This window comes from Vombatus ursinus, unplaced genomic scaffold, assembly GCF_900497805.2.
Source record: "Vombatus ursinus unplaced genomic scaffold, bare-nosed wombat genome assembly UNPS02010769.1, whole genome shotgun sequence".
NCBI classification, from domain to species: domain Eukaryota; kingdom Metazoa; phylum Chordata; class Mammalia; order Diprotodontia; family Vombatidae; genus Vombatus; species Vombatus ursinus.
This window is the reverse complement of record NW_020950547.1, coordinates 1586828-1612582: the sequence shown is the minus strand read 5'-3', so window position 1 is coordinate 1612582 and position 25755 is coordinate 1586828. Positions and strand designations below refer to the sequence as shown.

The window sequence follows — 25755 nt, the reverse complement described above, 5'->3', positions numbered from 1 at the left end:
CTCTCTATAGAGGGAAAAAGTGAGACATGTACTAAGAAATGATGGTGATGTAAAACCAAAAGATAGCAATATAATAAATTAAAACAGTAATAACTAAAGTATTTATAGAACTTTGTGGTTTATTTTCATATTTGAATTGGTCATCACTGGCCACAATTCATATGCAAAGCCACTGAATATTAGAATCGGCAATCTTGCACTCATTGTTTTCATTTATGTTCAAACAATCAGTAGTCCATAAATGTTTATTAAGCACCTACTATGTGGCAGGCACTGTGCTAAGCACTAAGGATTCAAAAAGAGGCAAAAACAGTGCCTGACCTCAAGGAGCTCACAGTCTAATGGTTATTAAATTTGACGCAGTTCTTTCTCATGCTTGAGAAAGAGGCCTTTATCAGAGGAACTTCAAAATTTTTTTGTTACTATTACTGCTTTTCCCTCCATCCTATTCCTCCCACCCCTATTTATTCTGTTCATTCTCTCCTTTCACTCTGTCCTTCCTCAAAAGTATTTTGCTTCTGACTACTCCCTCCCACAATTTGCCTTCCCTTGTATCACCCACCTTCTTATGACCTTCCCATCCTACTTACCTATAGGATAGAATAGATTTCCATACTCCACTGAGTGTGTATGTTATTCCCTCTTTGAGTTAATTCTGATGAGAGTAAGGTTCACTCACTCCCCATCCCCTACCCCCTCTTCTTCTCCATTATAAAAGCTTTTCCTTGCCTCTTTTATGTGAGATAATTTACCCCATTCTACCTCTTCCTTTCTCTCTCTCCCAGTACATTCCTCTGTCATCTCTTGATTTTATTTTTTAGATATCATTCCTTCATATTCAATTCACACCTGTGCCCTCTGTCTATATATACTCCTCCTAACTACCTCAATGAGAAAGGTCTTATGAGTTACAAATATCATCTTCCCATGTAGGAATGTAAACAGTTTAAAATTATAAGTCCCTTGTGATTTCCTTTTCCTATTTACCTTTTTATGCTTCTCTTGAGTCTTGTATTTGAAAGTCAAATTTTCTATTCAGCTCTGGTCTTTTCATCAAGAATGCTTGAAAGTCCTGTATCTTGGGTGATGGAGAAAGGGAGAATGCAGCCAACATGGCAGGCAGACTGGACTGGTTCCTGAAGGAGGCCTGGGCCATGCTGCCGGTGCTGACCGTGTCTTTTGCCATTGACACCTTGGCTCTGCTCGTATCTCCCTTAAGCCCATATACCAAGTACACAGGCATGGTCAACGGAGCTACCCCTTACAACTACCCCATTCCTGTTGGAGATGATGGCAACATACCTGACATCCCCAGCCATCCTCAGGATCCCCAGGGTCCTTCCCTCCAGTAGCTGAAGAATCTGTGAATTCTCCATCTGCTCCCCCCAAATAAACATCCTTGTCTTAAAAAAAAAAAAAGGAAGTCCTCTATCTTACTGAATGTGCATTTCTTCCCCCCCCCCCCAAGGATTATACTCAGTTTTACTGATTCTTGGCTGTAACCCTAGTTCCTTTGCCCTCCAGAATATCATATTACAAGCCCTCCAATCCTTTAATGTAGAAGCTACTAAATCTTGTGTTATCCTGACTGTGACTCCATGATACTTGAATTGTTTTTTTCTGGTTGCTTGCAATATTTTTTCCTTGAACTGAGAACTCTGAAGTTTGGCTATAATATTCCTGGGAGTTTTCATTTTGGGATCTCTTTCAGGAGTTGATTGGTGGATTCTTTCAAATTCTATTTTACCCTCCAATTCTAGAAAATCAGGGCAGTTTTCCTTGATAATTTCTTGAAAAACCATGTCTAGGATCTTTTTTTTTGATCATGGCTTTCAGGTAGTCTAATAATTTTAAAATTATCTCTCCTGGATCTATTTTCTGGGTCAGTTGTTTTTCCCATGAGATATTTCACATTGTCTTCTATTTTTTCATTCCTTTGGTTTTGTTTGATAGTTTCTTGATTTCTCGTAAAGTCATTAGCTTCCATTTGCTCCATTATAATTTTTAAGAAATTATTTTTTTCAGTGAGCTATTGGACCTCCTTTTCCATTTGGCCAATTCTGCTTTTTAAGGTGTTTTCTTCAGTATTTTGTATGTGTGTGTGTGTGTGTGTGTGTATGTGTCTCCTTTATGATTTAAATTAAGATGAAAATTAAGCTGATTTTCTTGCATCACTCTTATTTCTCTTCCCAATTTTTCCCCTACCTCTCTTGCTTGATTTTCAAAATCCTTTTTGAGCTCTTCCGTGACCTGAGACCAATGCATATTTTGTTTTTTGGAGGCTTTGGATGCAGGAGCCTTGACTTTGTTGTCTTCTTCTGAGTGTGTGTTTTGACCTTCCTTGTCATCATAGTAATTTTCAATGGTCAGAGTTTTTTTTTTTTTTTTTTCTGTTGTTTGCTCATTTTTCCAGCCTCTTACTTGATTTTTAACTCTTTGTTAAAGTAGGGCTCTGCTTCCAGGGTGGAGGTTGCACTGTCCCAAGCTTCAGGGGTTTTGTGTAACTATTTTAAAAGATATTTCTAGGGACCTGTAAGTTTTCAGTTCTTCCACGGTGGTATGATCTAAGGAAAGGTGTTTATGACTCTCCTGGGCTATGCTCTGGTCTGTGAGCGACCACAAGCACTCTTTTCTGCTGTGGAAATGTCTGCTATGCTAGTGCTCCTTCTTGCCCTGGGACTGCCACCCAGGACTTTGACCCAGATCTGAGTATGTGCAAAGCGATTGATTCCTGCCTCAGTGCTAGCAAAAAGACCCCTATAATCTCCTTCTGATCAGTTGTTTGACCCCCGGGCTGAGAGCTCCAGAAGCAGCCACTGCCACTGCTGCTGCTGATTCAGTCACTCCCAAGGCCTGCTTGTAGTTTGCTGTGGCCAGGGCTGTGCTAGCATGGCCTGCACCAGATTGCGCTCTACTCTCACACAGGCATGACAGACTTTTCCTGCCAACCTTCTAAGTTATCTTTGGCATCTGTGGGCTGAGAGGTCTGCAAACCACCACTGCTACCATTGATTCAATCACCCCAAGGCCTGCTCCAGGTGTGCTAGGGCCGGGTCTGTGCTGCAACAGACCTTTCCCACCAACTTTTCAAGTTGTCTTGGGCTGGAAATTTGTTTCACTCTGTCTTTTTGTGGGTTCTGATGCTCTAGAATTTGTTTAGAGTAATTTTTAAAAGGCATTTGGACAGGTTTGGGGGAGAGTTTAGTTAAATCCTGCTTTCTGCCATCTTGGCTCTGCCTATAGACAAATCTAATAAAATGGTAAATGAGGAAAAAGTAAAGATCTTGAAAAGAATTTTAGAAAAATTAGATGGTATAGTAATCATGGAATGGAAATAGGAAGGAATACACTTATTTCTCAGTGGTTTATTATCCTATTACAAAAAATTGATCATGTGCTAGGGCATAAAAGATTCATAAAAATATAAAGCAGAATTACCAAACACATCCTTTATACTTACCATAATATAACAAAATGTATATTAAACAAAGGGCATTTGAAAAAAGAATTCAAAATTTAATGAAGAGTAATTTAATTTCTTTGGGATGATTGTTTAAATTGGTGACTAAAGTGCAAATCATAGAAACAATAGATAATTTTAAAAAAGAAAGTGATTACAATAGACAATATAACCAAACTTTTGGAATGTGGCTGAAACAGCTGTTAGGAGAAAATTTGTATCTCTAAGCACTTTCATCAACAAAACAAGGGGAGGGGAGGTACATCATTGAATTGGTTTACGCAACTAAAAAAGGAGCAACAGACCAAAAATAGGAATTATGAAAATAAAAAAAAGAAATAAGATAGAAAACAAACTATTGAATTGATGAAAGAAACTAAAAGCTTTCCCTCCCAAACTAATACAATTGATAAGCCATGAGCTACTCTGATAGCAAGAAAGAAAAGCCAAATCATTAACACTGGAAAAAAAATTACAACAAATGAAGATGAAATGAGATAAAATTATTGGAAAAAATTTTGGCTAATAATATTACTCATAAAACTAGACACAATTATAACAAAATTCACCTGGAGAAACAAAGTATTAAGAATCTCAAAGGAAATGGTGAAAAAAAGTGAAGAAGGCCTAGTAGCACAAGATCTCAAATTAAACTACAATGTAGGAATTATCACAGCAGTTTACTACCAGCAATAGAAGAAATGATTAATGGGACAGACACAAATCACCCAGAAGTAACTGAACTTCTAGCATAGTGTTCTATAAACTCAAGTAAAGAAACTACTGGGCTAAGGACTCACTATCTGAAAGAATCTGCTAAGAAAATTAAAAAGAAGTTTGGGAGAAATTAGGCTAATATCAAGATTTCAGACATTATTATATATTAAACTCCACATAGATACATATAAAGGATCACATCATTAAAAAAAAATGTAGAGGGGAATAGGAGATAATTTTGACAAGAATGAATAGAGAAGGTTCTTTACTAAACAAAGGATAGAGATGACCACAAAAGTTAAAATTGACAATTTTGATTACATAAAACTGAAGTTTTTGCACAAACAAAACCAATGCAATTAGAACCAGAAGACAAATAATTGCCTGGAGGGGAGTATCTTAGCAGCAATTTTCTCTACTAAAGATCTGATATGTACGAAATGCATACCTTTAGGAACAAGAATGATTAGACAAAGGGTTAAAGGATATGAACAGGTTGTTCTCATGGGAAGATATCCAAACTATCAACAATTATATGAAAAAAATGCTCTAAATAACTATTAATAAGAAATGAAAATTAAAATATCTCTGAGATTCCATTTCACACTTAATAGATTGGCAAGAATGACCAAATAAAGCAAATGACAATTATTGGTGAGCCTATGGGAAAAGCAAGGGAAGCTAGGTGGTACAGTAGGTGAGATTCTGGGCCAGGAGTTAGGAAAACCTGAGTTCAAATGCAGCCCAAGACACTTAATAACTGTGTGACCCTGGTCAAGTCACTTAGTCCTGTTTGCCTCTATTTTCTCATCTGTAAAATGAGCTGGAGAAGGAAATGGCAAGCCTCTCAGATATCTTTGCCAAGAAAACCCCAGATGGGGTCATGAAGAGTAGGACACAACTAAAAATGACTGAACAACAACTGGGAAGACAAGCATACCATTGCATGTTTGGTGGAACAAAGAATTAGTCTAGCCATTCTGGAAAGCAGTTCTGAGTTGACACTAAATTGTCCTTTCCCTTTGACTCAGTGTTAATCACTAGCAGGCAAACACCCCAAAGAAATCAAAGAAAGAGGAAAAGAACATATATGTATAATCATATTTATACCACCAATTTTTGTCAAAGCAAAGAACTGGAAAATTAGGAAATTGGGGAATGACTGAGTAAATTATGACTAATGAATATAATAGAGTCTTGTTATACCATAGACAATTATGAAAGTGATGGATTCCAGAGAAATCTGGAAAAGCTTGTATGAAATTATGTAGGGTGAAGAAAAGTACTATTTACACAATGATCAAAACATTGTAAATGATAATAAATTTGAATGACAAGAACTTTGATCAATGCAATGATCCAATTGTAAACTCTAGAAGACTGATGATGAAATATGATTCCTATCTCTTGGTGGAAAGGTGATAGTCTATAGGCATGGAATGATACACGTGTTATCATACTTGGCCAAATATAACACAAATTTATTTTTCCTTACTATACTTATTTGTTATAAAGGAGGGCTTTTATGTGGGTGGGGGTGAGCCAAGAAGGAGTGTAAAGAATTGGGGATAAGGGGCAGCTAGGTGGCACAGTGGATAGAGCATTGGCCCTGGATTCAGGAGGACCTGAGTTCAAATCTGGCCTCAGACACATGACACTTACCAGCTGTGTGACCCTGGGCAAGTCACTTAACCCCATTGCCTAACCCCCCCCCCCAGAAAAGAGTTAGGGATAGTGATAGAAAAAAATGTTAAATATTTAAAAATGATACTGAGGAAAGTAGAAGGAAATTAAGAAGGGGAAATAGTCAAGGAAAGCAATGTTGCTACTATCAACTGAAATTATATACATATTTTAAATAAATTGTATTTAATAGATTCACTAATTTCATATTTGATCTTCTTTTTCTGTCCTGTTTCATACATGGAATTGTTTATTGTCAAATTTCTTGTTTATAATTTTTTTAAAAATTGGGGAAAAATAAAAAGACCTTCCAAGACCTCAGAAGTTAATGCACCAAAGTGCCTAATGGACCTAAACTAAATGTAAACACGGGAATCATTTCATGCAAGATTTATTTATGGTACCAGCTTATTTTTAAGGTCCTTTCATAGCATTTCAGACAATCCAGGTCCATTTAATTTCAGTCATGTTCTGCTGACCCTCAGATAGAAACTAGGTTCTGCTTCCAGATTGGAGAAAAATGAGGAGAGAGGCTTTCAGGAAACAAGCAGTGACATTGTAAACTGTGCTCCCTCAGGGGAGAAATGATTGGGGAGACTTCTTCCTCAGATCTATTGGATGGAAAATTTAATAAAAATTAAAATCAATACCTGACTTAATTTAGAAAATGTGATTGTTAGATTATCTCAAGACTATTATACCATTATTCTGGGAGCCTGCCAGAAATGCAAACAATCTGTGTTGTACAGAAATGCTGAGTCCTTAATCAATACAACAAAATATTTCCAAGGCTTCTCAGCACGATAAAAATCAAACAATCAATTACCCAGTCATAAGCTAGTTCTGCTGTCACAAGTTTGATGAAAAATATGTGAAAAACTCTGTCCCTGATTAACTAGTACAGAAATGTTCTGAAGTTAAATTCAAGGCTTCTCTTTTAATGCCCTCATTCTTCAGTTCAAAACAAAACATCACTGGAAACACTGAAGACCAGATGCGGATATTCTAAACAGTAAATACCTTCTGAGCTAAGGGAAGAATTCACTGCCACCAGAAATATATGAATATGAAATAGGAATGGTTGTGACCCAGAACCTTCACTGGGGTATGGTGCAAAGAGTATAATGGAAACCAAGATCCTAGTTCTTTCTGGGGCCACAACTAGGAATTCTGGTACATTAGCCAAATCCCCTTAATTCAGGATGGAAATGAGGAGAGAGAATACAGTACACACTGGAGCTACTAGGAAGGTCAGTACATGCCACTTTAACTATTGTTCCTGATATGGGTTCCCAAGTCAGGCAGTCTTGTAGGTGAGGAGATGGAGGGAAGATGGTCTCATGTAAGAAGTGTGATGGCCATGGGGACCCTGGAATATGATGTCCCAAAGGCTGAACAAGGTAGCAGAAGACAGATCTGTCACACACAAAACCCCATCACTATATAGTTTTTGTGACTCAGGTTATTTTAACTCTATGCCTCAGTTTTTTCATCTGTAAAAAAGGGGGAGCAGTGATGATTATTCAAAAATGTTTTAGGTATGGCCTCTGGATTCCTGGGGAGCTATAGAAAGTTATAGCAAGGGGTCCACGAATATATGCTTCTGCCAGAGATTGTCCTTTTGAACTTCATTTGAGTCCTACAAAATATGCCACATAATTCAGTTTAATAAGCTAGAATAATGTCTTCTGCATACATGCATTGCTATTTTTCTGATGTTGAATAAAGTGTAAATTCATTAAAAAAGTGTTACTGAATTCACTGTAGCTTTCTATCATTACATATTTTCTTACTAAATAGGTAAAAAAAATAGCATTACTATCATGTGGAGGGCCTTAGTCCTTTCCACCTGGACTTTTAGACCTAGGGGTGGGAGGATGCTGCTTGACCCAAGTGCCGAATTGCTAGTTTTAGATCTGGACTTTTGATGAGATGCTTGATAAGATCTATTCTGACAATACAGGAGTCTTTGAGTCTATGATTCCACTTCTATCCATCCTAAGATGCAGTCCATGTGGATAGTTATGCTATTTTTTAAAGGCAGAAATCCATTTTAAAGCATATATGACTTCAAAAATCTACTTCCAGAAATATTTTCTAAAATTGTGCATTCTACCAAAAAAAAAAACCAACCAAAAAACCAAACCCATAATCTTTCCAATGACCCACTTCCTGTGGGCCCTTCAACAGGCTTCTTGGGCACAATGAAATATTTAAATATTCCATATAAATAAATAAATATGCATGGGGTTGGTGAACAACGTCAAAGAGTCTTAATGTTTGGCAGTAGTAAGCAGCCAAGACAGCTTGGTTAGCCACTGAAAAAAAAATCAGTCTAATGATATGCTAACTGGAGATGTCCCCAGATGCCTTCAAAAAAAAGTCCAAGCTAGAAAAATATCACTGTTGTGTTCATGCAGTGAACAGAAGTTTTGAAACTAAAGGAACTGTATAAAAAGAAGGGAGGAATCTTGATTGAGTGAGTTCAAGACAAGCTAATTTGGGACATGGAGGAAAGATTATTTTCTAGGCTGCCATATTTTGGATTCCAAAGAGAAAGATTCCTAAAAGGAAAAATAGGACATGTCAACAGTTTGCTTTTATCTTAGAGTCTCTAAATGTAGCTGAAATATTCATGGAAGCACAGCATGGCAAGATGGGAAGGAGATTCAAAGGTCATAGAGTCCAATCACCACCCAAAGCATTAATCCTGCTTATAAATCAATCATCAAGTAAATATTTATTCAGGATCTGCCAGGCACTGTGCTAGACATTTGAGAGTAAAAATATTAAGAATGAAACAATCTCCATTCACGAGGAGCTCACATTCTAATCAGGGAGGTAGCAAGTTTATGCCCAGATTTTCCTTCCTCCTTTGCTCTGACTACTGACTTCCCTGCTTCCTTAAGGTCCCAACTAAATGAATCCTATTGGATAGTCAGAGCAAAGACATGGAAATGGGTAAGGAAGTATCATGTGTGAGGACTAGAAAGAAGAACAGTTAAGTTGGATCAGAGTGAAAGAAGGGGAGTAACATAAATTGAAGCTAGAAAAATGCTTTGGGGTCTTATTGAGAAGGATTTATTTTTAGGCAATTGGGGTTAAGTGACTTGTCCAGAATCATACAGCTAGTAAGTGTTAAGTATTTGGTCTGAGGTCAGATTTGAACTCAGGTCTTCCTGACTTCTATCCATTGTGCCACCTCACTGTCCCGAGAAGGATTTTTAAAAGATAAACAGAGAAGTCTGTATTTTATTTCAGAGGAAACTGGAAGTCACTGGAGTTAATGGGGCAGGGGAGTCTTATGGTCAGATCTATGTTTAAGGAATATTTTTTGGTGGTGATATGTAGGATGGACCTGAGTGGGGAGGGGAAATATGAACCAGGAAAAACAATTATGACCCTATTGAAACAATCTAAGTGGTTAGAGTTTGAACTAAGGAGGCATTTGTGAGTTGGAGAGGTGTCAGATTTGAGAGATGCTGTAGAGATAGAAATGACAAGATTTGGCAATTCGATTGGATGTGGTAGGCAAGGCCATGTTATGAATCCGGGAAACTGGAAGGAAGAAGGAAGAAGGAAGAAATGAGTATTTATTAAGCACAGACTCTAAGGTAGGCCCTAAAATAAGCAATTTACAAATATCTCATTTGAGCCTCACATAACCCTGACGAGGTAGGTGCTATTATCATCCCTATATTAATGATGAGGAAACTGAGACACACATGGATTAAATGACCTACCCAGGATTATTGAGGTAGTAAGTATCTGAGACCAGATTTGAACTCAGATCTAGGAAGTTCTCTCAGTTCAAGATTCCATCCACTATGTCACCTGGCTGCCTCTAGGGAGGCAGGTGGAAGGATGGTAATGCTTTGACATAAATAAGGTAGTTTGCAAGAGGAAGTTTTTGGGGAAAGATAATGAGCTCTGGATAGGTGGATTCTAACAGGTGAATTTGTTCCAGGAACGTACAATTTGGAATGTCTAATAAGCATTTGATGATGTGGGCTCAAGTTCAGGGGAGATTTTAGGGCTGGATACATAGATCTGTGAGTCATACATATAAAGATGATAGTTAAACCTATGGAAGCTCATAAACTTCCATAAAAGCTTAAGGGTTACCAAGAAATAGTGAAGAGGGAGAAGATAATAGGGCCTAGGAAAGAGATTTGGGGATACCCACAGTTAGAAGTTATGACATGGAAGATCTTGCAAAAGAAACAGAAGGAATGGTCAAACAGGTAGAAGGAGAATCATGAGAGAGTAATGTCACAAGCATTCATAAAGAAGAAAGTATCTAGAGGAATAGTGTGGTCAGCAGGGTTATATGGAGCAAAATGGTAGAGAAGGATAAGGACTGAGAAGAGAACATCACCTTTGGCAGTTGAGAGATCATCGGTAACTTTGGAGAAGGCAGTTTCAATTGAGTGATGAGGTTGGAAGGCAGACTGCAAGAAGTTGAGAGGTGATTGAAAGTATAAGATGTGAAGACTGCTTTTGCAATGAGTTTGATTGAGAAGAGGAGAAGAGATATAGGACAATAGGCTGAGGAGGTGGTAGGGTCTTGTGAGGGTTTTTTTAAGCACTTTTTAAAGGACTTTTTTTTCCCAAAGACTTGGGCATGTTTGAAGGCCATGGGCAAAGAACAATTATCTGGGGAGAAATTGATGATTTGAGAAAAAGAGAGAAGGATGCAATCTGTTGATGGGAGGAAATGGGGTCAAATACATATTTAGAAGGTATTGTGTTACCCTGAAGCCAACATAACTTGTCTTCTTGAGTTGCCATATTTCCCAGCAATAGAAACACTGGACACAGAGTATGTAGAAGGCCCAGAATGAGTCAAGGATGAAACCCCCCCTGAACTGACATACTTTGTTTATGGTTAACAAGGGGTTGACCTGAGCAAAGCCAAGGGCTACTTTTTTGTCATAGCCTGGGGAAAAGGAAAAGAGAGTAGAAGATGCTATTAGGGGGTTTCAAGTTGAGGAAAATGGGAAAAGAGGGAGCTCACATGAAATGATTTTGGTTTTCCCAGTAAAAAGGTAAGGTCCTCAGATAAGAAAGGTTCTCTCCCTCTCTCTCTCTCTCTCTCTCTCTCTCTCTCTCTCTCTCTCTCTCTCCTCTCTCTGTATATGAGGAGGGCAACTAGGGAAGATTAAAGAGAAAGTTTGGAATAGCTACTTTGGGGAGTGAGATAGGGAATCAATTAGAAAAGAATGAAAGAATTGTCTTGCTAAAGTGAAGGCTCAGCTGAAGTTGGATAATATGAATTTGTAATGTGCCCAGTTAGAATTGTTGCTAAACTTCCTACAGCTGTCTTTAGCAGCTAGTGAGTAGTTGTGAAGGAAGCAGATGGTGAGAGAAATGCTGGGAGGAAGTTTGGCTATACATGTGTTACAGGAGGATAAGGGAACAATGAATTTGAGAGCAAAAATCAGTGTAGTGTTGGAATGATTAACTATGGGGTTGAAATTAGAGGAGAAAAGTTAAGTGAGGATGAAAGAGATGGCCTGAGAAAGTGATGGGAGAAGAGATTGGAGGCCTTGATGAAGGTGAAAGCTAGGGTTAGGAGTGATGACAATGAGGGAAAAGTGGAATGATAAGAAGTTAAGGTCAGGTAAAAGAATGTCTGAATTTCTAAGGAGACAAGTAGATAGGTGGAGACTTGGAGAAGAAAAAGGATAATTTAGGAAAGTAGATAGGATGAGGGAGGAAACAGTAATAACCAAAACAAAACAAAGCAGAAAAAAAAAACCTTCAATTACCTAGGATGAATCATAAAAGACGGAGTTGGGAGGTCTAAAAGGAGAGTAATAAAGAGTAAGACCTAGCAATTTAAGCCTGGGTTGAGTAAAACCAAGAGGATTAGATTCAGATTATACCTATTATATGTTAATAGGGTGGATCTCACTTCCTTTCTTCACCATTTTATTTCACTTTGTAAAAGGAGGGGGTTGTAAGGGGAAGAGAAAAAGTACTACATATGCATAACACCTTTAACAAAAATTGACCCTACATTAAAACATTAAAAATGTATAAATAGTCAAAGATTATTCGCTGATAAGGTTGGATTTGTGTCGTGAATTCTAAGGGTTGGTTCAACATTAGTAAAACTATAATAGAGGTATTAAACATATGCTAGGATTCAAATTTAAATGAAGACTGTGTAATATAGGAATAGCTAAGTGGATCGAGCAGTCACTAGACTTGGAATCTGAAAGACTTAAATTCAAATCCAGCCTCAGACAACCAGCTGTGTGATCCTAGGGAAATAATTTAATCACGGTCCATCTCAGTTTCCTCATCTGTAAAAAGTGGGTAAAAATGGCATCTGTCTTCCAGGTTGTTGTAAGGATGAAATTAGTATTTGTAAAGTATTTGTAAACCTTAAAGCATTATACAAATGCTATCTGTTATTATCAAATACTGTATAAGTCAAAAAACAAATCATAGCAACAGTAGATAATTTTATTAAGAAAATAATAACAATGAGGGAATATACCAAAGCTTATGGGATGCGGCCAAAGCAGTCCACAAGCGAAAATTTATATCTTCAAACATACTCAAAAGGTGTCACTAATATGGGCAGCTAGGTGGTGCAGTGACTAGAGCACTGGCCCTAGAGTCAGAAGGACTTGAGTTCAAATCCAGCCTCAGACACTTACTAGCTGTGTGTCCCTGGGCAGGTCACTTAACCCTGACTGCCTCAAAAAAAAAAAAAAAAGGTGTCACTGATAATAAAAAACACAGACAAACTTAAGGAAAGAACATTAATATACTCCAACTAACCACAAGAATAGAAATTGAGAAAATCAAAGCAAAAATAATGAATGAAAAAGCATTCATTGACTACTTACCTTGTGCCAAATACCATTTTGAGTGCTAAGTATATAAATACAAAATCAAAGAGAGCCCATGACATAAAGAAGCTCATATTCCAGTTGGGGAGAGACCATATACTTAGGATAATGGTAGTCATATAGAACAACTTTGTTTAGGAATGTTATAGGACTACCACCCACAAACAATGCCAGAGTTGATTTGACAATGGTTCCTTGGTGTGAATGGGGTGGGGGGGAGTTAGAGGGTGGGGGGGGGATAAAAGGGTATTTGTGTAGCTGCCAGACAGTTAAGGAAGCTTTCGAAGAGATAGCTAGGGAGGGGCAGCTAGTTGGTGCAATGAATAACTCTGGCCTTGGAGTCAAGAGAACCTGAGTTCAAATTCGACCTTAGACATATGACACTAGCCGTGTGACCCTGGGCAAGTCACTTGACCCCGATTGCGTCACCAAAAGGAAAAAAAAAAGAGATAGATGGGGGAGTGAAGTAAAGTGAAACTTGGCTGGATTTTTCTTGAAATAGGGGGTCTGAAGAGATAAACACAATTGAAAACTAGTAAACAATAAAGAAATACTGTTATAAATAGAGCATTTTAAACAGCTCAATCTAAGAGGAAGAAATTGAACAAACCTTGAATGAGCTTCCTGTACCCTCCCCCCAAAACAGGACCAGTTGGATTCACAGGTGAATTTTATAAAACATTCAAACATTAATTCCAATATTATATAAACTCTTTGCAAAAAACAGCAAATGAAGGTATTCCACCGAATTCCTTCTGTGACAGATATTGTTTTGATACATAACTGAGGAGAGTCAAAACAGAAACTTTAGTCTCTTGGCTAACATTTAATTTAAAAACGTTATAGACCAATCTCTATATAGACCATCTCTAATGAACATTGATACAAAAAAGTTAAACAAAATTTTAGCAGAAACTAAAGCAACATATCACAAAGATTTACATAATGACCAAGTTGTATTTTTACCAGGAGGTTTTTTTTTTAACATTGGCTAATTTAATTTAATTTAATTTTTTTGAAAGGGAAAACCAAATGATCAAAACAAAAGGAAAAAGAAAAAAAATCACAATTGAGGAAGAAACTCTTTTGCTCAACTCATATCCCCCAAAACAATAACTTAAAAGAAACAGATAAAAAAAACATAGAATACCCAAATTAACATGACATGGTATAGAGAATTTTTATAATCCAATCTCATAAGAAGAAATTGAATAAATCATAAGTAAACTCCCAAGGTGGGAGGTGGGGCGGGGAGAGGAAGCCCTGGGAATAAACTGGTGAATTCTATCAAAATTTCAAAGGACAATTGACTCCAATGTTATCTAAATTGTTTTCAAAATTAGACAAAAGCATCCTACCAATTCTTTTGTGAAATAAATGTGGTCCTATAACCTCAACCAGGGAAAGATAACTATAGAGCAATATCTCTAATGAATGCTTATTCACTGACTGACTCACATAAATATAATTTAAAAAGGTTTTTTTACAAGAATAAAGAAAAATCATGGTGCATGGCAAAATAATAAAAGATAATGATGTTATCCATGTTTATTTACAAATTGAGTATCATACCAAGCAAACCACTAAAGACTTACTTTATAGAACCAGAAAAACAATAAAAAAATTCATCTTGAGGAGTATAAGGTCCAGAATCTCAAAGTAATAATGAGAAGAAAAGTAGGAATCAAAGGGTCCCATTAGTAGCAGATAGCAAACTATACTACCAAAAAAAACCCCATCAAAATAACATGGTACTGGTTAAAAATAGACAAGTTGATTAATGAAAAAAATTAGATAAATAAGACCCAGAAACAATTAAACATAAACCTAAGGACAATATTAGGGTTAGTTCTTCCTATTTGACAAACAATGGTGGGGAAAATGTAAAGCAGTCTGATAGAATTTAAGCTCACACCAACACTTTCCATACCATAATAAACTCTAAAAGAACATATGACTTCATCATATATGGTCACATCATAAAAAAAATTAGAAATTAGAGAATGAAGGGAAGAAACACCTTTGCAACTCTGGTTAGGGGAGTAGAGTTCTCACTTAACTGAGAAATAAAGATAACCGTAAAAAAATCAATGGATAATTCCAATTACATAAAATTGAAAAACTTCTGAGTGAGAAAAATAACTGTAGTTAAAATGACTTGAGAAGCTATTAACTGGAAAAAAATTTACAGACAAATTTATAAAAATCAATATCTAAGATATTTAAAGAAATGATATAATTATATAAGAACAAGATAAACTTCTCAATAGATAAACGGTCAAAGGATATGAAGAAGTAATCCTCAAAATAAAGAAGTGCAAACTATCCATAATCATATGTAAGAGGTCTGTCCCATACCCTTCCATCCCAATTAATGTAACTAGTGTGCTCAACACCTTTATCAGGTAAGAATGCCCCTTTAAGTTTCAGAATCAGTCAGTCCATCAAAGGTGTAACCTAAGTAGGAGCTGAATACAAGCAGGTAAGACCACATAGGAAATATCTTGCAGTAGATTGAAAAGAATCAGTCATGCCCTCTGGGGGCTTGGGTAAAATAACAACTCAGTTTGGAATCCAAGATTCCAACAGTAGGCCACCATAGTGATAGAGTAGGTTCAACCAAGCCTCTGAGAGGGAATCACTTGGCGGGGGAGGCCAGAAAGAGTCTCTTTTTTCCTTCCTTGACCAGAGGATGACATTATGAACTTCAAAAGGTCAGAAGATTTGACCTTTCATCAGCATTGGTGGTAGTGTTCCCAGATAAACTGAGAATCGTGCCAGGGCTGAATTAAACATGCTTAAGCTAAGCAGCTTCAAGACTCTGTAAGAGTGCTGATCTATGGAGCCCCACAGAAAGCGACACTGAAGAGGAACTTCATGAGGACTCCATGAAGGGAGGAAAGGACTTAAAATAACCATAAGCTACAAGATAGCATTTGGCCGCATTTGCTCTTTAAGTTTGTGCCTATTCTCTTCAATGACCTGGAATATGCAAAAATGTCACCGATTTTGGGGAGAGATGTTTTTGTACCAACTGTTGTTACGGTAGCACACTATTTAATTCTTCCTAAAAGCTAATAAGTCTGGCTGGCTGGTAATTAACAGGAAATAATCTAGATGGGGACTCATGAGCAACAATTGATTAAAAATAAATTAAATGAATGAATGAATGATTAAATAAATAGACATAAATGAGAGAATGAATGAATGAATGAATGAATGAACAAATAAATAAATAAATAAATAAATAAAACTCAAGGTTACTTTGAGTCAGTCACTCTCCAAAGTCTCATTCTGTTATTTTAATGGGGAATTGTAAAGTAGTGTCCGAGGCGGTGCTATACAGATAAAAATAATTCCAATTACTAAGAGGGAGATGGAAATTAAAGCAATTCTGAAGTTCTGTCTTAAACCTTCAGCTTTGTAAAGATGACAAAAGATGAAAATCATAATAATCGAAGGGATTGTGGAAGGACTAGCACATTAATAAACTATTGATAGATCTGTGAATTGGTTAAACCATCCTGGAAAAAAAAAATTGGAAAGATGCACAAAAAGGCATCAAACTGCATAAATGCAAAGACATCAGGGACAGAGGGGGAAAGGACCCATATGTATAATCATATTTATAATAATAGTTTTTCTTGTAGCAAAGAACTGGACACAAATTAGGTGCCCTTAAGTTAAGGAATGGTTAAGTAAGTGATATGAATGTAATAGAATTTTATTTGGACATAAGAAATAATAACTATGACCTTTCTAAAGAGTCTTATGAAAACTTGTATGAATTGATGTAGAGTAAAATAAGCAGACCACTAAGAGAACAATTTATGTGATGACCTCAATAATGTGAAGGGCAACAACTCTGAAAAAGCTTAGAACTCTGTTTAAAGAAGTCACTAATCATTACTTCAAAAGATCGGTAGTAAAACACACTACCTACCTTTTGTAAAATAGGCTAGATAGACTAGAGATATTGAATGAGACATACATTCTAAGATGTGGCTGGTATATTTATTTGTTTTGCTTGACTCTGTAATTTTGTCATAAGTAAGGTCTTTTACTTAGATGAATTGGGGGAAAGGCTAAATAGGGTGAGTTAATGGATAGTGATGAACATGGAGAAAAAAAGGCATCAATAGAACATCTTTTTTAAAGAGCAGAAAGGGGCACAATTAGTAAAATTTTTCTTACTGCTTTCTTAAAACAAACATATATGTATTTATATCTAATTTTAAAATCTCAAATTATACATAACAGATTATAGTTTATTATATAGTTACTTCCCTCTTCTTTGTTTCTTAAAATGTTTGTGTTTGTTGATGATTGTTAAATTAAGAATAAAAAAATTAAATTGAAGGCTTCCAGATCTGGTTATTAAAAAAAATAATAATAGTTGATTCTAAGAGAACAGATAAGGATGTCAAGAGAAAGGGTGCAAAGGCACAAGAAAATGCAGGATGTAGCCTTGGGAGATATCCATAATGAGGGGATAGGTGATGGTCCAGCAAAGGATACTGAGGACTGGTCAGAAATGTAGGAAGAAAATCAAGTAGAGAGTGGCATCAAAGGAAACTGAAGGCAAAGAGAGGATCTAGAAGGAGGGAGTGATTAGCAGTGTTAAAAACTTCAGAAAGTCTGACAATGATCAGAGATTTGAACTATGTCAAGATCAACGTCAGTATTAGACTCTTAGAACTTATACCCTTATTCTAGAAGGCTCTCCAGTTTATCAATCAAGGCATCTTCTGATGAAGCTACATGAGACAAGTGGAACTGGATATCTGGCCTTTTGACTCCAAATCCAAGGCCCTTTTTACCATGCTATGCTGATTTTCATTTGGCCTCTGTAGCCAGGTCGCCTTTATAAGTTATCCCAGTTTGAACAGGGGAAAAACATCTTTAGCCTTTTCAGTCTCTGTGTCTATAACTTTTCTCACTCTCCTAACTTCTAAAGAGCCCCAAATTCTTGGTGGTCTCAATACATTTTTCTTATCCAACCTTACTCTCAGGAAAGGATTTGATAAACTCAATCACAATAAGAAAGTCTTAGGGTTCTAATTCTAAAGCAGAGGACTATATTGCTGACACTTGTTCTTCAGGCATTTGGTTAAAGGAAAGACTGTTGGAAACTGGCAAGGGCTACCTATAAGGTCCCCTTCTTAAACTGTCTTTTTCTTACATTTTTCCAATTAGCCATTCACTGAGATTGTTTGTCTTTCAGAAAATAAACCCTCTGAAGATGGACTCTATCAACCATTTACACTTTATTGTGAATTGCTTGGATCAGATAATTGAATTGCATCCTTAATACTGATCATGGGACATTAACTGAGTACTTAAACTCTCTGAGATATATAATAGCATTAAGAAAATGGGAAATGTGATTAAAGGAAACGAGTAAGGAACAATTTTGGAACATGTGATAGTTTGAGGGGAGAATAAGCTTAGCTAGGATATTGCAATGGAGGGTATGAGTGCTTGGGAGAAGGAAAGAGAAAAGAAACAGAAGGAAATGGGAAAGTAATGTAAAAGTCAAAGACAGACAAGACAGCAAAGGTATACCTCACCTGCTTTGCCACTTTGCCAAAGACCTCTGCTTGCCAGTGAAAGATATAAACGCCCAATAAGACATTGACTTCATCTAGAGCATATTAATAGGAGACAAAACCTTCTCTAAAAAGAAACAAATCTCTAAATGTAAGATGTAAGGCTTCAGAAGGCTAATCTGGAGGGGTATTTTTAGTGTGGAAGGATATTCTATATAACTCTGAAAGGTCATAGCATGAATAGCCACTTAAAGTTATAGCTGGGCCTTACACCGATAATAGAAGAATGTAGGAACTATTTATTGTTAGAGTCTTCCTACTCAAAAACTCCTAAAACAACATAAAATAAAAGAACTAAAACACAAAAAGAGGGCACAGTGAGCATTTGTAAAGAAAGGTCAATTAGATAATTGGGAATAGAGTGTCAGATATTGGCCCTGGAATGAGGAGTGGGGAGCATCATAGCTGGCCACTCTTCTCCTAGCCACTAAGCCAAATTTTTACTACATCATATAATCATAGGAAAAAGCATAGAATAGTGGTAGCAAGCTGAACTTGGAGTCGGGAAAACCAACTGACACATACTGGGTGGACAGCACTGAACAAGTCACGTAACCTTTCAGTGCCCCATTGAACTCTCTGTGACCAAAAGTTGCAGAACCAGAGCCAATCTGAATTGGTAGAATCTCTTCACCACGAATTCTCCATACCAGTGGTGTCACAGTCAAGCAGAAACCACTAAACTGTACGTAGGGATCCTGATGGATCACATATTAACTTAGAAAACCACCATACTAACATTACCTATGTTCTAGTATATTATTGTTTATTTTGTTTACCATTTCCCAATTATATTTTAATCTGGTTTGGATGATCTAGTGAGATTTTGGCCTGGGAAATCTGTTTGACACCTCTGCTCTATACCAATGAAATCACAAGCCTGTTCCAAAAAAGAAGAAAAAAAAAAGGACTTCTAAAATGTCAGACCTTAAAGGTCATGAAGTTCATTTCACAAATGAAGAAACTGAGGTTCAAAGAGATGAAGTGAACTGTTTTAACAGCTAGTTGGGGGCAGAGTCAATGCTACAGTTGAAGTCATCTGACTCTTACTCTAATGCTCTTTCTACTATTAGACGTTCCATATGCAAATATGGAAATAGGAATAAAAATGCTGAAACTCATGCACCGTGGGTATGTGACCAGACCAAAAGATCCATGATTTCTGAAACTTAGAATAACTTGAACTTTTTCATTGCATTTACCTTTTTTTTTTTTTTTTACAGTGTAATGCACAAGGAACTTTATTCAGAGCTTGATATGATTAATGGTGAAACTAGTGCATCCCTTCCAATCTGCAAGATGGCTAGTCTGTACTTTGTTCATGGTAGGAGGAATGGCGAATTGGGAATGGGCATAAATAGTTACTCATGACCCTTCCTCTGGCCATTCCATGGACCACTGTGAAGCCTAGAAGAGGGCTTGGCTCTTTGATCTCCCCAAATCAGGCATAGGTACCCCTGAATAAACCATTTTAAGCATCCACTAGCAGTTCTCATTTGGGCAGTTATAGCTTATCTAGTGAAAGAGTAAAGGCTGGTAATAGTGCAGGTAATTATTGGCCCTTAATAATGCACCTCTTACAGAAATATTGAAATAGACTGGCTCTAAGTCAGCTTCCTTTTTTCCTTCCTTCCTTCCTTCCTTCCTTCCTTCCTTCCTTCCTTCCTTCCTTCCTTCCTTCCTTCCTTCCTTCCTTCCTTCCTTCCTTTCTACTTTCCTTCCTTTCTCTGATGTCTAGTCAGTGTGATAAACTTTTGCAAATCTTGACAGACCAAAGAATATAGATACTATATAGGTGAAATCTCCTGATGAAGTGGAAAGAAACATGGACTAGAAGTCAAGAGATCTAGATTCTAGTACTGGTTCTGTCACTAGCTAGCTGTGGCTTCCTGGTTTTTAGTAAATTGTACCTGTAAGGGGTAGAGGAAAGTGGCAAAATAGCAAACAAGCATATGATAACAACAACAAAAAAATAGAAATAAGAAGAAATGCATGAGTACTTTTGTGGACAAAGTAGATGCCCTTTGGTTGAGGAATGGAGAAACAGACTGGTACAGGAATATAATGGAATATGGCTGTACTGAGAAGTGACGATTATGATAAATACAGAGAAGCATGGAAAGCTCAATATAAACTGATATAAAGTGAGGTAATCACAACTAGAAAAACAAGACTATAATCATGTAAATGGGAAAAACAACAGCAATAAGAAAATAATCAAAACTGAATACTGCAAAATTATAATGACCAAGTCTGGCCCCAAAGAAGAAATAAGAGAAGACACCTTTCTCCCTCTTCTTTACAAAGGTGGAGGATCGTGGATGTTGAACAATGCATATAATGTCACACTTTTAAGATGTGTTGATTATTTTTAATGATTTTTTCTTCCTCTTCTTTATTCTTTATTATAAAAGCTGGCTCTTTTGGAGAGGAAAAAGGAAGCGATATAGTAGTAAATTTAGACGACATATGCAAAAGAAATATTTTTAATGGAGAAGAGACAGAAATAATTAAATACCCTAGTGGTTGTGTATGTATGCACACATTTACAAACATATACATATATTTATACATGTATATTATTTATACATATATGTACAATGATATGTATTTAGATATATGAAAAGATAGATAGAAATTTGATTTTACTGCATTCAAGGGGAATTGCTTGAGGACTCTATGATGAAAGGAATAACTTCCTGTAGTGCCGAGAGTTGTGAGTTGCTTTTACTACACGTGCATTCTTGCATATGTGCCTAACCGCACAATGCACATTTACATATGTGCCTAACTTCTATTATATTCTAAACTGAAACCCACTGTTTGAATGTTTATTTGTGGCAGAATGTAAGGCAGCTTTTTGTAGGGAATGTTTTGGAGCTCCTGTTCTTTCTATGCCATCTTAGTAAATAAATCCTTTGCTAAGAGTCAACTGTATGTACCGGCTTATTGTTAAGAGAAAATATAATGGTGTGGGCTCATAAGCAATAGCATTAGAAGGGTGATATCAAAGGTTAAACCTTACCATAGCAGCCACTCTCTAAGAACCCATCTTATGAATGCGAACATAAGTTGGAGGAGTATCCCAGAGGGATTTCTACATATATATATATATATATAGATAGATAGGTAGATAGATAGATAGATAGATAGATACACACATATATTTATATATATATATATATATATATATATACACACACATATATAAAATACCTCATACAGGAGTTACACGTATCATCTACCCATATAGGAATGTAAATAATTTAACCTTATTAAACCTTATTAAATCCCTTCTGATTTCTCCTTTATGTTTATCTTTTTATACTTCTCTTCAGTTCTGTATTTGAAAGTCAAAATTTCTATTCAGCTCTGGTCTTTTCTCCAAGACTTCTTAAAAGTCACATATTTCATTAAATATCATTTTATTTTTACCTGAAGGATTATATTTAGTTTTTCTGGGTAGGTTATTCTTTGTTGTAATCCTAACTCCTTTGATTTCCAGAATATCATATTCCAAGCCCTCTGATCCTTTAATGTGGAAGTTGCTAAATCTTGTATGATTCTGACTGTGGCTCCGTGATATTTTAATTGTTTCTCTTTGGCTGCTTGTAGTATTTTCTCCTTGATCTGATAATTCTGGAATTTGGCTAAAATATTCTAGGAGTTTTCACTTCAGGATCTCTTTCAGGAGGTAATCAGTGGATTCTTTGAATGTCTATTTTACCCTCTGGTTCTAGGATATAAGAGCAGTTTTCCTTGATAAAGTCTTGAAATATGATAATTAAGCTTTTTTTAATCATGGTTTTCACATGGTACAATAATTCTTAAATCATTTCTCCTCGGTTTATTTTCTAAATAAGTTTTTCCAAAGAGATATTTCACATTTTCTTCTATTTTTCATTCTTTTGATTTGATTTGATTTTTTTCTTGAAGTCTCATGGAGTTATTAGCTTCCACTTGTCCAATTTCATTTTTTTTTATTTTTCCCACTTAATAGTATTTTATTCCAATTACATGTAAAGAGAGTTTTCAATATTCATTTTTATAAGATTTTGATTTCCAAAGTTTTTTCCCTACCTTCCCACCTCCCTATCGAAGATAGCAAGCAATCTGATATACGTTATACATGTATAATCATATTAAGTATATTCCCTTATTAGACATGTTATAATAGAAGAATCAGAACAAAAGGGGGAAATGATGAGAAAGAAAGAAAAACAAACAAAAAAGTGAAAATATTATGCTTTGATTTGCATTCAGACTCTGTAGTTCTTTCTCTGGATGTGGATGGCCTTTTCCATCATGAATCTTTTGGAATTGTCTTGGATTATTGTATCGCTGAGAAGAGCTAAGTCTATCATAGTTGATCATGACACAGTGTTGTGGTTACTGTGTACAATGTTCTCCTGGTTCTGCTCACCTCATTCAGCATCAGTTCATGCAAGTCTTTCCAGGTTTCTCTGAAATCTGCCTGCTCTCCATTTCTTAAAGCAAAATAGTTTTCCATTACATTCATATACCACAACTTGTTCAGCCATTCCCCAACTGATGGGCATCCCCTCAATTTCCAATTCTTTGTCACCACAAAAAGAGCTGCTATAAATATTTGTGTACATTTGTGAGTTTTTTCACCCTTTTTTTATGATCCCTTTGGGATACAGATCTAGTAGTGGTATTGCTGGATCAAAGGACATGCAGAGTTTTATAGCCCTTTGGGGATAGTTCCGAATTGCTTTCCAGAATGGTTGTATCAGTTCACAACTCTACCAACAATGCATTAGTGTTCCAATTTTCCCATATCTTCTCCAACATTTATCATTTTCCTTTTTTGTCATATTAGCCAATCTGATAGGTGTGAGATGGTACCTCAGAGTTCTTTTAATTTTCATTTCTCTAATCAACAGTGATTTACAGCATTTTTTCATATGACTATAGATAGTTTTAATTTCTTCATCTGAAAACTGCCTATTCATATCCTTTGACCATTTACCAATTAGGGAGTAACTTGTATTCTTATGAATTTGACTCAGTTATCTATATATTTTAGAAATGATACTTTGGGGCAGCTAGTGGCACAGTGGATAGAGCACTGGCCCTGAAGTCAGGAGGACCTGAGTTCAAATCCGGCTTCAGACCAAACACTTGACACTTACTAGATGTGTTGACTCTGGGCAAGTCATTTAACCCCAATTGCCTAAAAAAATAAATAAATAAATAAAAATAAATGATACCTTTATCAGAAGCACTGGCTATAAAAATTGTTTCCCAGATTTCTGTTTTCCTTCTAATCTTGGTTGCATTGGCTTTGTGCAAAACAAATCAATCATTTTTCATTTCAAAATGTTCTCTATCTCTTATTTGGAAATTCTTCCCTTTCCAGAAATCTGACAGGTAAACTATTCCTTGCTCTCCTATTTTGCCTTTATGTCTAAATCATGTACTCATTTCATCCTGTCTTGGCACACTATGTGAGATGTTGGTCTATGCCTATCTTCTGCCATACTATTTTCCAGTTTTGCCAGTAGTTTTTGTCAAATAGTGAATTCTTATCCCAGAAGTTAGAGTCTTTGGGATTATCCAACAGTACATTGTTATAGTTATTTATTACTATACCTTCCAATTTTAATTTTTAAGGATTTTTTTTCCTTCAGTGAGTTTTTTTAATCACTTTTTCCATTTGGCCAATTCTGTTTTTTAAGGAGTTCTCATCAGTGGATTTTTGTGCCTCTTTTAATGATTGACTGCTGGTGAGAGTTGGATGAAAGGTGGACACCAAAGGTGGATGGGTGGCTTTGAAAAAGGCTCAGCAAGCCCTCACAGAAGAGGTGTTAGTCCTCCTTGAACACTCCCATACCCTAACTCTAATGTGTGGTTCCAAGAAGCTTTAGCTATATCCCAATAAAATGGGCTAAACCAGGCTGAGAGTACCTTATAGGCCTCAAACCTGTTGGCGAGTTGGGAGGAGGTATTTTTCCACATGGATGAGAACAATTTGTTCTAATGGCAATGAAGGCTGCTGAAGCAGGTGCTATGGAGCATTTAGAGCTTGGTCAGGCACCAAGCTTATTTACTTTTATTTACTGCATCTTGGGCCATTGCTGGTCATGGTCATCTTGACTTTTGTCCAGCCATTGGACTTTGATGACTGGAAGAGAGAATGAGTCTGATGATTTGGTACTACTCTGCCTCACTTAAATCCAATTCACTTGCAAATCAAGACATCATCCTATGATGTCATTGCTTCTCTTAAAAAAAATGAAGGACAACTATCTCTATTAGGGCAGTTAGAAGGGATATACATAGATAGAGGGTGTGGGTATAAGTTAAGAGGTAAAAAAAAGATTATACTTGGAGAAGAGGAAAGGGGAAGGCAGAATGGGGTAAATCACAGGAAGAGGCAGAAAAGACCTATTACAATAGAGGGAAAGAAGGGGTGGGGTGAGCATTGTTTGAACCCTTCATCAGATTTGACTCAAAGAGGGAATAACATACACACTCAACTGAGTATAGAAATTTATCTTACCCTATAGGGAAGTAGGAAGGGAAAAGGGGAAAAAACGGAGAAGGAGTTGGTAGAAGGGAGGGCACAGTGAGGGAGGCAGTGGTCAGAAGCAAAACACTGGTAAGGAGGGACAGGGTGAAAGGAAAGAGAAAAGTATAAATGGGAGAAAAAAAGGATGGAGGGAAATACACAGTAATCATAACTGTGAATGTGAATGGGTGAACTCTCCCATAAAATGGAAATGTATAGCAGAGTGGATTAAAAACCAGAATCCTACAATATGTTGTTTACAAGAAACACATTTAAAGCAAAGAGATGCACACACAAAGTAAAGGTAAAAGGCTAGAGCAGATTGTATTATGCTTCAGCTGAAGTAAAAAAAAGCAGGGGTAGCAAAAGTAAAGGACAAGCAACGACATCCCATGTATCAAACCTTTCTTGATTCCCTCAGCTACTAATGTTCCCCCAGCAAACTATTTTGTATTTATCTTATAGATTTTATTTTTGTATATATATATATATATATACATATATATGTCTATGTGCATATATATACTTATATACATATAGATATAGATATAGATAGGTATATAGACATAGATATATGTGAGGTTTCACAACATAACATTTAAGCTCCTTGAGAGCAATTAGTCAATAAGCAGCGTTTATTAGTGTTTACTATGTGCCGGGTACTATGCTAAGTACTAGGGATAAAAATACGGAAAAAAAAAAAAGAAAGACTGTCCCTGCCCTTAAAGAGCTTATAGTCTAATAAGGAAGATAAAACACAAAAGGAAGCTGAAAAGTGGGAGAGGAGAAGATACTCAACATGGGAGCATGGCAGAAAAGTCAGTCAGAGAAGTACAAAAGTAATGCAGCCAGGTGAGAAATGAAAGGATATCTGAGTTGATCTTT

The 25755-nt window shown here is 36.4% G+C and overlaps 1 pseudogene; it reads left to right on the top strand.

The window, feature by feature from the left end:
• Positions 1-1112: 1112 nt before the first annotated feature.
• Positions 1113-1404, top strand: LOC114037935 (annotated as a pseudogene).
• The last annotated feature ends 24351 nt before the right edge of the window (positions 1405-25755 follow it).